The sequence below is a fragment of the Zalophus californianus genome, chromosome 13 (assembly GCF_009762305.2).
Source record: "Zalophus californianus isolate mZalCal1 chromosome 13, mZalCal1.pri.v2, whole genome shotgun sequence".
In the NCBI taxonomy this organism is placed as follows: Eukaryota; Metazoa; Chordata; class Mammalia; order Carnivora; family Otariidae; genus Zalophus; species Zalophus californianus.
The window spans coordinates 89,207,543-89,223,059 of NC_045607.1; positions in this window are offsets into that span (position 1 = coordinate 89,207,543).

Sequence of the window (15,517 nt, forward strand, 5' to 3'; positions counted from 1 at the left end):
GAGAGAACTGATGACTTTTTTTTTACTTTAAATTTTTTATTGTTATGTTAATCACCATACATTACATCATTAGTTTTTGATGTAGTGTTCCATGATTCATTGTTTGTGCATAACACCCAGTGCTCCACGCAGAACGTGCCCTCCTCAATACCCATCACCAGACTAACCCATCCCCTCACCCCCCTTCCCTCTAGAACCCTCAGTTTGTTTCTCAGAGTCCAAGAACTGATGACTTTTATCTAAATCCTGGTAAAAATATTAAAATTCTCAGTGCATAATAACTTTAAGCTTGTATAATACCTTAAGTTACAGTGCACTTTCTCTACTGACTTTCCTTTGACTCTTTTGGGAGATAGTTTGATTGTAACCAGTTACTTGAGTATCTTAATTTTAGGTTGTATTGTTTCTATATTCCTAGAGACTGGAGAGAACACACACACACACACATACATACACACACACACACAGAAACAACACCCCGCCCCCCACCGCCAAAAAAGATCCTGCAATTCTAGAAAGAATGTTTTGGTAATACAGGCTACAGCACAGACATCATGTTTGTTTGTTTGGTTTTTTTCTACTGTATTCTTGTTTACTGTATTTAGTGAGGTAATTTTTTTTAAGATTTTTTATTTATTTATTTGACAGAGACACAGCAATAGAGGGAACACAAGCAGGGGGAGTGGGAGAGGGAGAAGCAGGCTTCCCGTGGAGCAGGGAGCCCGATGCAGGACTCTATCACAGGACCCTGAGATCATGACCTGAGGCTGAAGGCAGATGCCCAACTGCTGAGCCACCCAGGCGCGCTAGTGAGGTAATTTTTAACAGCTCCTAATTTAACGGTTTGAAATAATATGCTCATTAAACAATCTTTCTAGATGGATATGAACTTTTAAGTAAAAATAGGTCCATTTTTTTCGATAATTTATTTGCTTGTGTTCATAACGTACACAGATTACCTCAGTTCTACCAGGTAAATCAGAGATTTGGAGGAAGTTAGGGTACTTTTGATTAAAGTAATAACTCAACAATCACAAATACAACTATGGGATAGAATAATTGTAATTTCTAATTGCTGCTAATTTCAACAGGATCCAGTTGGCATTGGTCAAATGCTAAGCATTGCGTAATTAAAACAACAATAACAAGAAAAAAACCCCAAAAAACCAACATTGACCAAAGCTATATGAGAGGGTCAGAGGTAGTGCTTTTCACGGGTTTTTGCTAAGATAAGCAGTTTGGGAGAGGCTTCTCAAAACCGAGGTTTGAAGGTTTCTTTGTGGGTTCACAGTCATTGCAAAAAATAATTCATTTGCAAGGCTGCTCTCCAAAGTAATTGCTTGTGTAAAATTAAGTTTCTGGGGAGCAGTAGGTGGTGTGCACTAAAACTACAGTAGGAGACTGGTAATCAGCCTCCCGTGACCATCTCAGATGACCTCAAGGAGAAATCAAATACAGGAAGAACCAGAAAACCAGTTAAGCGGGGGCATGCAAGCAAAATTTTTAAACAATCAGATATGATAGAAACATGTATTAAGATGACCTAAGAGTCTTTCACATGTCTGTGTGGAAATCAGAAAACCTTAATTGTTAAAACCATAGCAAATTATACCTTGTGACTTGTCTTTGTGCTTGTGACTTGGAGAACTGCTTCCAAGCATGCATACCCCTTTCTTTTGCATACATAATCCTCTGTATCTAATAAGCTTCGGGGCAATTCTGCAGAACAATTGGAAAGACTATCCTTGGCTATCGTCCTCAGTAAAACAACAGACAATAGCCTTTACTAGCCTACTTTGAGGTTGGTTTCCTTTCAGTCGACAGGGGGATTTTTATTTTACCTATGTAGTGTTATAGAGTCCTTGTAGCTGTCCAGTGAAATGGCCATTTTCCCATTTTATAGAGAGAAGAAGCAAGTTGAGAGTACTCAAGTAACTTGTTCAGTTGTCTAGCACATGTGCCAGATGTGGGCTTACCCTACCGTTAAGAGTAACAGACAAATGCAGGGTTCACAGGTTTTGTAGGCACAACTAAAAGACATTTCATGTTGTTAAAACAAACAACAACAACAACAAAACCCAAAGAAACCTTTTAACAGAAAAACCAATTGTATGCCATACACACGTCTGTTAAATGCTGGAGCCATGATTCCTACCCATGTTTACTGGATTCCAAAGCCCCCTTTCTCTGGTTCTACTATATCCAGCCCCAGTTGGAATTAATCTGCATGGTGAAGGTTAATAGATAAACATTAATGCCTTTGAAACAGTCGTTTTAGGTACAAAGGGAAAAGTGAAACTATAGATTGATTCTGTAGGCTGTACATTGTAGAAATGATTTCCCAAGTCTGTTGCTGGTAGCAGGGTCCATGTATTACAGTTATGGCCAGTATAACATAAGCACACATGTGGAAGTTTCTGGCAAAGCCTCTGTTTTTTCGATCCAGACACTAAACCTTCTTCTGATCCTTTCTTTTCCTGCCTAAAGTACACACTGAGATCCAGAGGTGCAGCAGCCGTCTTGGGACCATGAGGTGAGCAGCATAAGGAGGAAGACCTGTAAACTCAGCAGAGCTGACTGGAGAGGTAAGAGCAGCCTGCTGGTGTCATTCAGATGCTAAACAGTGTTGATGGCTTACTCCCTAGGCTTGTTTAAAGCCCGTTACAAGGTTTTTGTTGTTGTTTTTTACAGAGAATGCTAATTGATAAATATATGGAGTCGTTTTTTATATGAGAAACAAGCTTAATCGGTAGCACTTGAGTTAGATGTTTTAAAGATTGAAGTCATCATTTGAATGCTTTTTACAAGATGGTTTACCACAGATTATCTTTGTACCTCTTAAAAACCAGTTATGTAGGAAGCAGTGAATGTACATTCTGGGATCAGGAGACCTACCTCCAGGGATTTTGTGGAAGACGTGGTGAGGGACTTGGGCCAGGGCAAGATCTATGGAATTGCTTTGTGTGTCTAGTGCTACAAACTCGTCGATAGGCTGTAAATTTCCTGGGAACTGCCCTTGTTCTTCTGGGTTGGATCTCCATTTCATAGAAATTTGTCCCAAGTGGCAGATAACCACTGAGGTTCTGTAGCTCCTTACTGAATTCCCTTGCTCATGGTCTCCTACCTGCACCACCTTCCAGCCTCCACTCCATCCAGTGGGGTCAGCCTGTGGTTCTAAGAGAAACTCACTTTTTTAGAGATATGAGACGCTGCTCTTTTATATTTCACCACTAATCTCTTTCTAGTAGCTTTACGTCTTGTAGCAGATTCTCACTGTTTTCTCTGATGTGTCAATAGCAAACAGTCCCACTCAGTTCTCATGATAATCAGCGCTGCTTCAGTTCTGTTTTTGTTTGTATATTTCTTCTGTCATTTCACTGGGATCTGGAGAAGGAGAAGAGGTAAACCCTTTTTTTTTTTTAAGCATAGTGATCAGAAATCAGTGCTGACTGTATATCTCATCGACATCCTTGGGACCACTCTGGATGTTTGTGCTTTCACTTCAGGTTATCATGTTGTTTTATCAAGAAGTTTGAAACAAAAAAGGAAGGGAAATTAGGATCTTCAGAAAGTTCTCTTATCAGCAACCTTTGTATACTTCAATATTTTCTTATTTCTCCTCAAATAACAATAGATGTGCTAAGGGAATGTTCAGAAAGAATTATGCCACTGGATGGATACTTGTGAACAGGGATCTTAGTTTTTGTTCACTGATGATGCAAGTTTGTCGTGTAGTAGGCTCTGAATAAGAAGTCCCCAAGTATGCTGTTGCTCACCGTAAATGTTGATATATTGGGTCAAAAATTAAGGCCCAACATTATATGCTGCATTGATATCTGGTGAAACAGGGGGAGACTTAAATGGCCTAACCCCAAGTCCCCCACCCTACTTGCTCCCACAGTGGAGTCCAGCTCTGCTAGCCAAACAACTCTACTCATGAGGACCAGGCACAGCTCTTGCTCATCCCTCAGTAGTGGGTTTCATTTTCCTGCCAATCACATTCTTTCACAGTAACCAGGGGTTACCTCCCCTCTTGCTACTACAAGGCCTTCCTCATATAGCCCCTGGTTGTTTGCTCTCTTCTGAGGGCAGCTCCCATTTAGCCTTCTGTGGCATGCAGTGTCCTACCCTGAGCTCTGAGTGTATGTGACTAATAAACTGCTGCCAGTCTCATATGTCCAGTGTTGGGGGTCAAATGTTTATGTGGCCATCCCTATAACCTTGGGGCAGAATTTCCTCCCTCACCAATGGGGTGAATAGGAGGCAATTAAAACATGTGGATCGTGAACAAGGTGGCCCATTCATGACCAAGGACACCTTTAGTCAGCTTTAACTAACTCCTCTTGGCTAACTAACTGGTTCCATGATATGGCAAAGGCCCCCTGAGACAGCGCTACCAACTGCTGCAGGCTTGTGCTTTGGGTACACTTTTTGTCTCTGTCAATATTGCCATCTTTTTGCCAAAATTTGCCAATTTTAGGGTGGGACACCCTAAAATGCTCTCATCCCCAAGACAAGAATTGTTGTTAATTGACTACACTACAGCTTGACATGTTGTTGGGTTTGGCCTGTGTTTGGCAGGTGGTCTCTGAGTCTCCTACCTGTAAAGGCAGATGCAACTAACTTTAACTGTTTGGCTCTTGAGTCCCACTTACCAAAGGTCCAACTAGAACAATGTGGTCACTGCCTCTAGCCTGGTGACCATCACTGGAAGCTTGGGGGCAGCCATGTGGATATTGTGTGTGATTGTGCACCCATGAGATAGGCTCAGATTTGGCCCTCTGTGAGTTTTGTGGAAAGGAAGGAGACCACTATCCTGAGGAGAATTAAGCATAGCACCCCAGTTGCAGGCCTATGGCCAGGTGCTAATGAGAAAAGAAAAGGGGAAGGAGCATTTGGTACAAGTTCCTGTGAAAACAGCATAAGAGTAACTAATTCCACTGTTCTCCTAGTACAAAATCCCTAGCCAATGTACCTGGGTTTTGCTTAGTGTTGCTGATTACCAGCATACTAAAGGGCTAATCTGTCAATCATGGAGCTTGATGACTCGCACATAGTCCGTAGACAAAATGACCGTATTGTATGTGGACCCGGATCCTAGGGAGATTGACTAGCATTCCCTGGAGGAAAAGGTGGTTGCCTACAAGGCTGGCTGCTAGGCTTCCGAACTTTTCCCATAACCACCCACACTATGGGTAATTGGATCAAGACAGAAACTAAAATCCATGGCTTTTTGCAGTTAGAAATATGAAATATTTTGAGAGAAATTATATACAGAGAGCAAGAGAGATGCAGAAAAGAAAGCCAATAGGTGGGATGCTGTGATTCATACACCTAACCCTGGACAGCACAGCAGGACCCTTACGTACCTCTCCTGCTGCTGCTGCCTATGCTTCTTTCACAACAAAGATCCTGATCCTCAGAGTTATAGGAAAACACCTGTGGCATCCCGGTGGCACAGCAAGGAATTAATTAAAACTTCTTTAAACCCTGTAAAGCAACCATTGCCATGGGGGTGGCCCCTAAGCCTGATGATAGTGTTTTGAAACTCTGGAGGAAGAAATTTATAAATAAGCATAGGGTAGAGAGGACACCCCCTGCCCTCAAATTATATTTAGTGGCCAACCAAAAAAGGGAGAGAGAGAAAGAGAAGGAAGGAAGGAACGAACGATCAAACAAACCTGGCTATAGGGGAAGGGGGGAAAAAAAAAAAAAAAGTCCTGAAACAAAGACCCACAGTTAGACCCAATTGGAAGTCCAAAACTTACTAAAATAATGTAAATGGCAAAGAGATAAAGACCTTTATATTGGCTCTTGAACCTCTATAGCACAGATTCTGAATTAATTTTAACATCTGCTGAAATGTACCAATTGCTACCAATTGGACTTACTAGACTCAAATTATAGGTACACCTGGGGATCTCACATACTAACATGGTACCTGCTATAATCCTCAGAGGTTACTACATATGAAATTAGAGAACAAATAGGTATGTCTCACCTTAACCACTAGGACTGTTGTTTTGCCTAAATTACCCATTGCACCCGTTGCTCTAAAATAGATTTTCGTGAGCACAGATGCTCTGACCCAATGAATGATAAATTAAAGAAAATAAAGTCTTTGGTACTTACCAATTGGCTTGAGAAAATGGGACCCCATTAACCCATCTGCACATTTTTACAAACTCTTGGGCTATTGTGTAAGACTTGTCCCAGGGTACTCCTTATCTCCATTAACCATAATCTAGAATGTTTTCTTCATTAAGATGACTGATCCTTTGGATTAGCCCATGGCCCATGGCTCCCACTCCCAACCTGGGCCTTTACTCCAGCCCAAAGTTTCCCCAACATTGCAGCACATTAGAATCACCCAGGGAGCTTTAAGAAATCCCAATGTTATGTTGCATGCCAAAACAATTAAATCAGTGTATCCTGGTGTGGGAACCAGGCATCAGTATTTTTGAAGATCTCTAGTTGCCTATAGTGTGTCAAAGAGTTGACAAACTACCATATAGCCACTGCCCAAAGACTCTGGTGAAAGATTTTAGGAATAATGCCATTTAATTTGTTACTTATGCAACCCTGAAGAAATTGTAAGGTTAGAATTCCTAAATATACCAGTCTTTAGCATAAATGGGTTACGCAGTACTTTAAATGTGTTGTAAAGAGCTAATGTCAGTATTATAAGGATATGCTAATATGGTGGAAAACAGATGTGTATATATGGAAAGGGGAATGTATTTTGGAACTTGTCTAAGGTTCTAGCCAATGTTTTAAAGAAACATATTAATTACTTCAATATTATATCCATGGAACACTTGTGAAAAATTAATACAAAGATGTTCAGTCATGACTTTTGAACCCAAATAATCATACTTTATTCCTTCCTACTTGATTTTCAACATTAACCTTTTATTTTGCAAGGACATCAAATGTCACTTAAAATTTGCATGTATTTGAAGAGATTAACCAGTTATATTTTATATTTACTTGTATCTGGCTCAATAAACCAAACTTGAAACAGCTCAGAATAATCCTTACTAACTTTTCTCAAAAAATTCTCAAGCATGTATTAGCATGCCAGAGAGGACATATTAATTCTGTTGGTATTTAAGAAATATTGTTTTCTGAGAAGCAACTTTGAACAGAATTTTTATTCTTTTTTTTAAAATTTTATTTATTTGAGAGAGAGAGTGAGAGAGAGTGGGGGGAGAGGGAGAGGGAATGAGAGAATCCCAAACCAACTCCCCGCAGAGCAGGGAGTCCAGTGCAGGACTCGACCCCAGGGCCCTGGGATCATGACCTGAACTGAAGGCAGACGCTTAACCGACTGAGCCACCCAGGCGCCAAAATTTGAACAGAATTGTAAATTGCCTTTCTCATAAAGTGATGATTGTTTAATTCTACTTTTTGGTTAGCATTGACTGATAGATGTGAGTGGCTATATTCTTTTTTTTTTTTTGAAAAGTAAGGGTGATACCCAAAAGCATTTGAGGAAAGAAATCATCCTGAACTAAGCTGACTGCAGTGGAGAAGAAAATTGATTAAAAATCTAGGGCAAGGGCGCCTGGGTGGTTCAGTTGGTTAAGCGACTGCCTTCGGCTCAGGTCATGATCCTGGAGTCCCGGGATCGAGTCCCGCATCGGGGTCCCTGCTCGGCAGGGAGTCGGCTTCTCCCTCTGACCCTCCCCTCTCTCATGTGCACTCTCTCTCTCTCATTCTTTCTCTCAAATAAATAAAATCCTTAAAAAAATAAAAAAAATAAAAATCTAGGGCAAGTTGTATGCCTCTATAGGATTATGAACTCTCTTCATCTATGATTCAGTGGTTTCTAACAAGTGACTTACTGATTTTTGATGAGGGTGCTTTTCCTGCTGTTAGGTGTGTGTAGAATATCTGCTCATTTCATTATAATGGATGAAGAGACCTTTTTCTTACTTGCCTCCAGAGTGATTATATCGAACCCAATAACCAGCTGTTTTGAATGCCTGGGACCACTTTCCTAAAAGGCACAATTTTCTTTGAAAACCCTATTTTCCTACTTTCAGGTTTTCTTGTCCACAGGTCCAGGTAACTCAGGTAATTCTGGATTTTCCAGAACAGCCCTGATTTTAGTTTTATTCTTTTTAGTAAATATCAATTGTTTAAAGCATCACTAAGTGTTATTTGAATTTTTATACCTTTTTTCCTGAAGTATCATCTAAATGCACTAAGCAAAATGGTCCCCGATCCCATCACTTTCCCCAGTTTTATTTCTCAAATATGTTCATTGTGTCCATAGAAAATGAATAGTCATTTTCTGACAAATAGGGTATACAATCAACTGATAAACAGAGAAGAGTTTGCAGTCAACTGTTTCTCTTTGTAAAATAGAACTCATCAATTTTTTAGTAGAGTGAAAATAGCAATAGACATGGGATATACTTGGGAGAATGTCAGTAAACACTGAACAATAATATTGGGAAATACTGAGTGCTTGTTATCTGCCAAATACTTTGTCTGCATTATCTCATTTTATCCCCCTAAGCAACCCTCTGAGCTGGCTAATGTTAGTACTACCGAACTACCAGAGAGGTGATAGAGGAACAGAGATTCAGTCACATGCTCAGGTCTGGTGAGCAGTTGGAATGAAGGTTCATACTGAGACTCTATCTGCAGAGCTGGGGCTCTTAAAACCCTTGGATACTGACAGAGTTTCCTGAGAAATTTTGTAAACATGATTTTATTTTTCCCACCCAACAATCATGTTACACGTAATAGTGAAAATATAATAAAATCTAAGTACCTTTTAAATTGGCATTTTATGCTGCTAGCATCACTAGCAATCTTTCAAAAGTCATCTGTTAATTTTGTATACCTGGAAAGCTAAAAAGTAGTGGTTATTCATCACTCTTGAGGAAAAAAGTATACATTCTGAACAAAGGTAGAAGAGAGTCGAAATGATTGGACTGTAAATTCAAAGCCGTGGTTCTCAACTAGGGATGATTCGGAGACATTTTTGATTGTCCAACCAAGATGGGGGGAGTTGCTATTGGCATCTAGTGGGTAGAGCCCAGGAATGCTGGTAAACATCCTGCAATGACAATGCATGAAACAGCCCCCTACCACAAAGAATTATCTGGCCCCAAGTGTGCTGAGGTTAAGAAACCCTGGATTAAGGCAACAGAATAGTTTCATTTACACTATTAAAATTATATACTATTAAACACTATTAGAATTATCCAGGTAATTACAAATGCTGAAATGTGATGCATTTAATAAATTTATGAGGCTAATGTCTGGCATATTGAGTCTAATAGTATATTTTGGTGTGTTTTAGAATATATTGCTTTTATGCTGGTGTTTAGACTCAAGTTCTTGATTAATTGGCAGAGTACTAGATATTTAAATATTTCAGGAGTCAACATATTTTTTGAGAGTGTCTGCATTCCATATAGAAACTGGTTGATAGGGATGCATGGGTAGGTCAGTCAGTTGAGCTTCTGGCTCTTGGATTCCAGTCAGGTCATGATCTCAGGGTTATGGGATTGAGCCCCGCATCAGGCTCTGCGCTCAGTGGGGAGTCTGCTTCTTTCCCGCTCCCTCTTCCCCTCCCCCATGCTCTCTCTCTCAAATAAATAAATAAATCTTAAAAGAAAAAGAAAACAAACTGGTTGATGGCTCAGGACTCAGTCCTATTCTGTTGAGGAGGGGGTTCCTTGGTTACTAGGGGTTTTGTTCCTTGATTGCTTTGGCCTTAAAACCCTGATCTCTGCTCACTGGCATTGCAGTGAAATCCCAGTGAACAGCTCACTGGGATACTTTTCTCCCAACAACATGAATACTCTTTAGTGAAAACTTTCTATATCCAAATTCTAAATAAAAGAATCTGGCCTATAAAATCTACACCATTAACATAAAATCTAAAAGTAATTTTGTTTAAAAAATTCTGAATATATACATTAGATGACAAATGTTAAAATTCAGTTCTTCCTTTCATTCTTCTTCCCTCCTCTCTTTGAATAATCCCATGCTAAAGCCATTAGGAAGGGCAGAACAAAGGAGGTGTCCAGTGATGGCTCGGAGGGATATGTTGAAAGCTAGGAAAAGTAAGTAGGGCATCCACACTGGGGATGGCAAGGAAGGGAAGGTGGCCTAGTGACAGGTGTGTGGGCCTAACTGGTTAAGGTTGGCTTCTGCACAGTGGGGCAGGCTAGTGGGCTGAGTGGGCTGAGGAAAAGATGTGATGGGTGGCCCAGCATGTGTAGTCGGAGCTCAAGCAGGGTAAAGAGGGGAACCTGTGTAGGAGGGCTTCCCAGCACAGAGTATTGATACTCAAATAGACTGAGAAATGCAAAAAGAAAATGAGATAATGCCTTAGAAATCCTGATGAAAAGTTATTAATAGCCAGGAAATCTGTACCGAACCAATCTATCAATCAAACATCAGAAGAGAATTAAGTTATTTTTAGATAGGTAAGGTCTCAACAGGTTTCCTCCATTTACTCTTTCTTAGAAAGCTATAAGAGGATGAGTTCCAGCAAATGTGGTAGCACAGCATAAGGACTAGGAAACTAAAGACCCAACACTGGAATAGGGACAAGGGAACCTCCACCATACATGAAGAGAACTCAGGATGAGAGCTGAGTTCTGGATGTAGAGGGAAAGCAGCCTAGGTGGGAACAGGTCAGAAGTCTCCAAATTTATTCATGAAGGAGATACTGATAGACTAAATCATGTGAATAGATGTCTTGGGAGGAGATTTAGAAACTGACAAAGTGTTCATGGTCAAAGAAGTGATAAATATATAGAACATTAAGGACATGAAACAACAAAATTTACTAATTCCAGAAAAGCAGGAAGCCAAGCAAGAGAGGGAAAGTAATTGGCATGGTTGTGAAAAGTGTTCATCATCATTATAATGCAAACATTGAATATTGATCTAACCAAAATGATCACATAACAATATTGGAAGGATGGGGCAATGGGAAAGATGCAAGTGTGTGTAGTTGTGGTGGAGATGGTGGGGTGGGAGAGTTGAAAGCAAATTCCTCATGATTTCTATCTTACATCAAGAAATAGTATTTTAAAAAATCGGAAACATTCAGAATTGGCTACACTGGAATGTTACTTAGAGATGTAAAGTTAAACAAAGTAACACTTTGGTACTAAAATATGAGTTGCTTTCAGCTACTTCCCCTTGGCCCTCCCCATTTCAGTTTGAGCTGATCTGACTTCCTACGTGTAGCACCTGCGTCTCTTGCCGGCAGGTTTTCTCTGGTCTCCAGAGCCCACTTTGCCTAAACACCCTAAGTGCTGGAGAAATAACGGTCCAGGAACAGCCCTCCACCAGTGAACTCCAGAGTAGGTTATAAATACCCCAGCTCTTTCGTTCGTTGGGTCGGATAACTCTGGGGCAAGGGGGATTCTAAACCATTTCTCAGAGTTTGCCAGCAGGATTAATTTGCTCACAGAGGTAACTTCCTGGGTAAGATTTCATTTACTAGCTTTCTTCTCTGTCCTATCTCACTTCACCAATTCCCCACCAGCGCTTCTGGGATTACCTGTCACGTAAATGACTTGCTCAAGTCACTATTGCAAAATTTGCTTCAGGGAGATCTTACACTGAGACAGCTAAAAAAGATAAAAGTGAATATCTCTGAGGAAAAGGAAATGGGAGGGAAGATGGACTGTTTTTAGCCATGACCCCTGAACCTATTTGAATTTTTTCATTTCCTAAAACACCCGTGGTAGGAAATTGATGTCTCTGCTTGAATTGCTGAAGAGGACTTTATTAAAGTTGAACAGAACTCCCTTTGCCTGCCCACTTAGACTTTCAGGCAGTTTCAGAGACGTCAGGCTTGTCCTAAGCTTCCAGCTCAGACAAGGAAATTGTCTGGAAGGTCAGTCCAGTACTCTGTCCAGTCCATGGTTATTGAATTCAGAGAAGTAGCCATCCTTGCCACAAACTGTATTCAAACCCCAGGTGTCTTTTTATTGTTTCTAGTTCTTGAAAGAGCATTAGTTGGAATCCCTTCAAAATGTTTAATTCCTTGAGGATGAAAAGAAAGCATTCCTGAGGGCAACTTTTCTCTGGAGTAATTTAAGATGATGTGAAATGGTCAAGTATTTCAGTCCATCTTGGGTTCCTAGCATTCTCTCTCTCTCTCTTTTTCTCAAATCCCCTTGGTGGGTAGAAAGGGAGCTACCTTCTACTCAGGTCAGATCCTGGTCAGCAGTAAATTGATGGTAAGAGGGTGGTAGGAAGAGAAGGAAAAACAGTCGCCTGCTCTGCAGAGCCCAGTCATATTATCCTGACATCCTGACAGCTTTTCACAGACTTCATCATATTTCAAAGTCAACTAGTACCTCTGATCCATTGACTTTCACATATATTCAACAGCTGTTTCCTTATAGTTTTTTTAAGCCTTCACAAGCCAGAATCACAGATTGCCAGTCCTCCGTAGGACATGACTTTTCATGTGGACACATCCTGAACTTTTTTCCTCTAACACCAAAATGAAATGCCAAAACCAACTCAGGGTCATTGTCTGCCTATCCTGTATGTCCAGGCAGAGCAGAAAACATCCACAGAGTGCTGCTGGCCAAGGATGAAGTCCTCCAAGAAAAAATAAATAAACTGAGGTTAGCAATCCATCATTCGACCCCATGACACTTGTGGACTGAGAAACTGTGACCCAGGATGGTCATCTAAACCTGACACTTAGCAATATCATTGAGTCTTTATCACTGGGATATAGGTTTCCAGTTGCTTTTATTGTTGGTCATGATGAATTTGTTTTACCCAGACACACTTCTTACTGTCATCCAGGTTGCCAAAGGAATAAATGAGCACAGCAAAATAAACTGGCCTGCAAGAGAATCCCACAGGTGACTTTGGTCCCTGGGGGCTCAGCTCCCCCAACCAGTGGCTCCCTTGGCAACCATGTTTGGGCTATTGACTATAAGGGGCATTTGCGTCAGTTCCATCCATTCATGAAGACTACTCTTCTTTGGCCCTTTTCTTATTTTCCTTATTTTTTAGGCCTTTCTCACTCCCCCTCCACTGCCCCTAGCCAGTCTGGGCTTCCTGGTACACCTGCAGCCCAAACATTTCTCCAGTCTTCATAAACTCCAAGAGTGACCCAAAGTTACCAGTAGAAAAATCAGCAGAGATGCTAAGTAGTCATCCCTGAGTACTAGAAACTACTTTCTGCAAACTGGACAGTTGGTAGGATGCAGGGTATTCCTGAAATCTTCTGTAGGCATCCACAAGGCCAAACCTAAGGAGCGTTTCCAACTCTCTAGCAGAACAGACACACTCCAAGACCAAGAGACAGTGTAACCCCTGAGTAACAGGCTTTATTTAGTAATATTTTCCTAGCAAGAGTTTGTTCCTTTCTCAGAATAGTTGAGCAGAAAAACTATCTAGGTTCTGGCTAGTGTCTCTAGAATATCGCATTTGAACCTGCATGTGTTAATATTGTCGAAGTCTATAAAATATATTATGAACTTCAGATTGCTCACATTCAGATCACATTGGTTGTAGGTATTTTGTGGAATTTGAGTCCACTCCCTCCTCATCCTCTGCTAACCCCTGCCCTTGTCATCCCCTCTTCTAGGATTCTGAGGCTGAGGATATATGATAATTGAAACACACATTTTTGATTTTGACTTTCATTGTTACTGTCCTTTCAGAGTCACGCAGCATGTTGCATTGGAAAGAATCCTGGCAGGGATTCAAAACACCAACATTTTAGTACAAACTACCCATTACCAGATGTGGAATTTTAGGTAAATCGCTAAAGGCCTCCATTTTCTTAAGAAAATGGGGGCTTATACCAGACCATTTTAAGGGTCTTCTCTTTTTAACATCTTGACAATAATTCTAGTATTTGTCATTAAAACTGTTTTGAGTAGATTTGGGGCACTTCTATAATCTTTACAAAGTGTAGCTAGACCATAAAGGACCCTTCAGTGTTACCCCAAACACAAACTGAGTTGGGTAGAACACCGTATAAACTTTATTTGTAATTTTAGTGCCTGTAATTTTAGTCCCCAGTTCTCTCATTTAAATATGATTTTAAAACATTCAAAATGGTTAAGTACTACGCTCTTAGAAACTATATTTTTACCATTTTATTTTATTACTATAAAGTGATTTCCAAGAAGGGTCATTCTGCTGCAGAGAACTTCTGGGCCCATATTTATTTCCTTTACACCACGACTTAACCTCCACATGAAGCAGAGGGAGTCCCTTCATTGTTTTGGTTGGGTCAGCAGTGTCTTGGGGGAAGATGGACAGTCACATGGAATAGAGATGAGATCCCCCACTTCAACTTTGTTCCTAATCACTGAAAAGACATCGGGTGAGGTTACCATTATTCTAATCTCTAAATCCTTGCTTATAATCAGACCTTCGTTTCTTTTCTCCTAATTTACTTTCTTACAATAATTTCCTCATTCTTCTTGTAATATCACAAAAATCTGTGATTATAAGCTAGCCGAACAAAGACCACGTCATGTTCAGTATTTAGAAATATCAGATGCCTGGTTGGTAATCAGAACTTACTAATAGTAATAATAGTAATTAATGCAAATACTAACATAATGGCTAAGAAGGGCTCAACAATGTCAGAGCAAAAATATTTGTCCATTCAATTATAAGTATTATATTCAATAATATAATAATAATAGTATTGTTATATTTAATAATAAATAAGGGGAAAAGTTTTGGATGATAATCAGTAATACCAAAGACAGTTGGGATATATTTTAATATAGTTGAATTGCAAAGCCATTATTTAATAGCTTTGCTTTGACTTTTGCCTCACAATTGGGAGCAAACAAAAATGTGAATGTGTGTATTTAGCAGAGGCTCTATTGAATAACAATTATTAATGGGCTCAGGGTCAATGCCAGGGTGAGAAGCAAATGCAAATGAATGGCCTGGTGGTCCAGAGGTTGCTCAGAGCCTGCTATGTTGCATACCAACACAAATCCTGTGTAAGGTCTTTAGCCAGTCAACCCTTGCAGGGCACTCAAACCCATTCTTGGTGATCTCTGGCTGGATCAAGTTAGGGATGTTTGGACAGCATGACTAAATTTAAGGGGAAAGAAATTCAATTCCAGCTTCTGGCATGGTCCGTAAACCAGTGCTGGATCTTAAGCATCCCTTAGACCACCGGTGTGCTTCCCAATCACTTCTTTCCTATATCTTCCAGAAAAATCCATGCTAATGACTCAATGAAGTGAAATTACCTTCTTCCACAACCTCAATTTGCTGTTCTTGCAGGTTCTGGGATCTTCCTCCTGTAATAGACTAATTCCAGTAAAACCCCAATGCAGATTCTTACACACACACACACACACACACACACACACACACACACACACACACACACACACACACACACACACACCCCTGGTTATCCTGAGGATAGAGTGCAAATTCCTTAAGCCCAGAGCTGGTCAGGAGATAAGCTGTGCCTCCAGGCTCATTTCTTAACCCCCTTACCAGACGAAACCTTTGTCCCAGG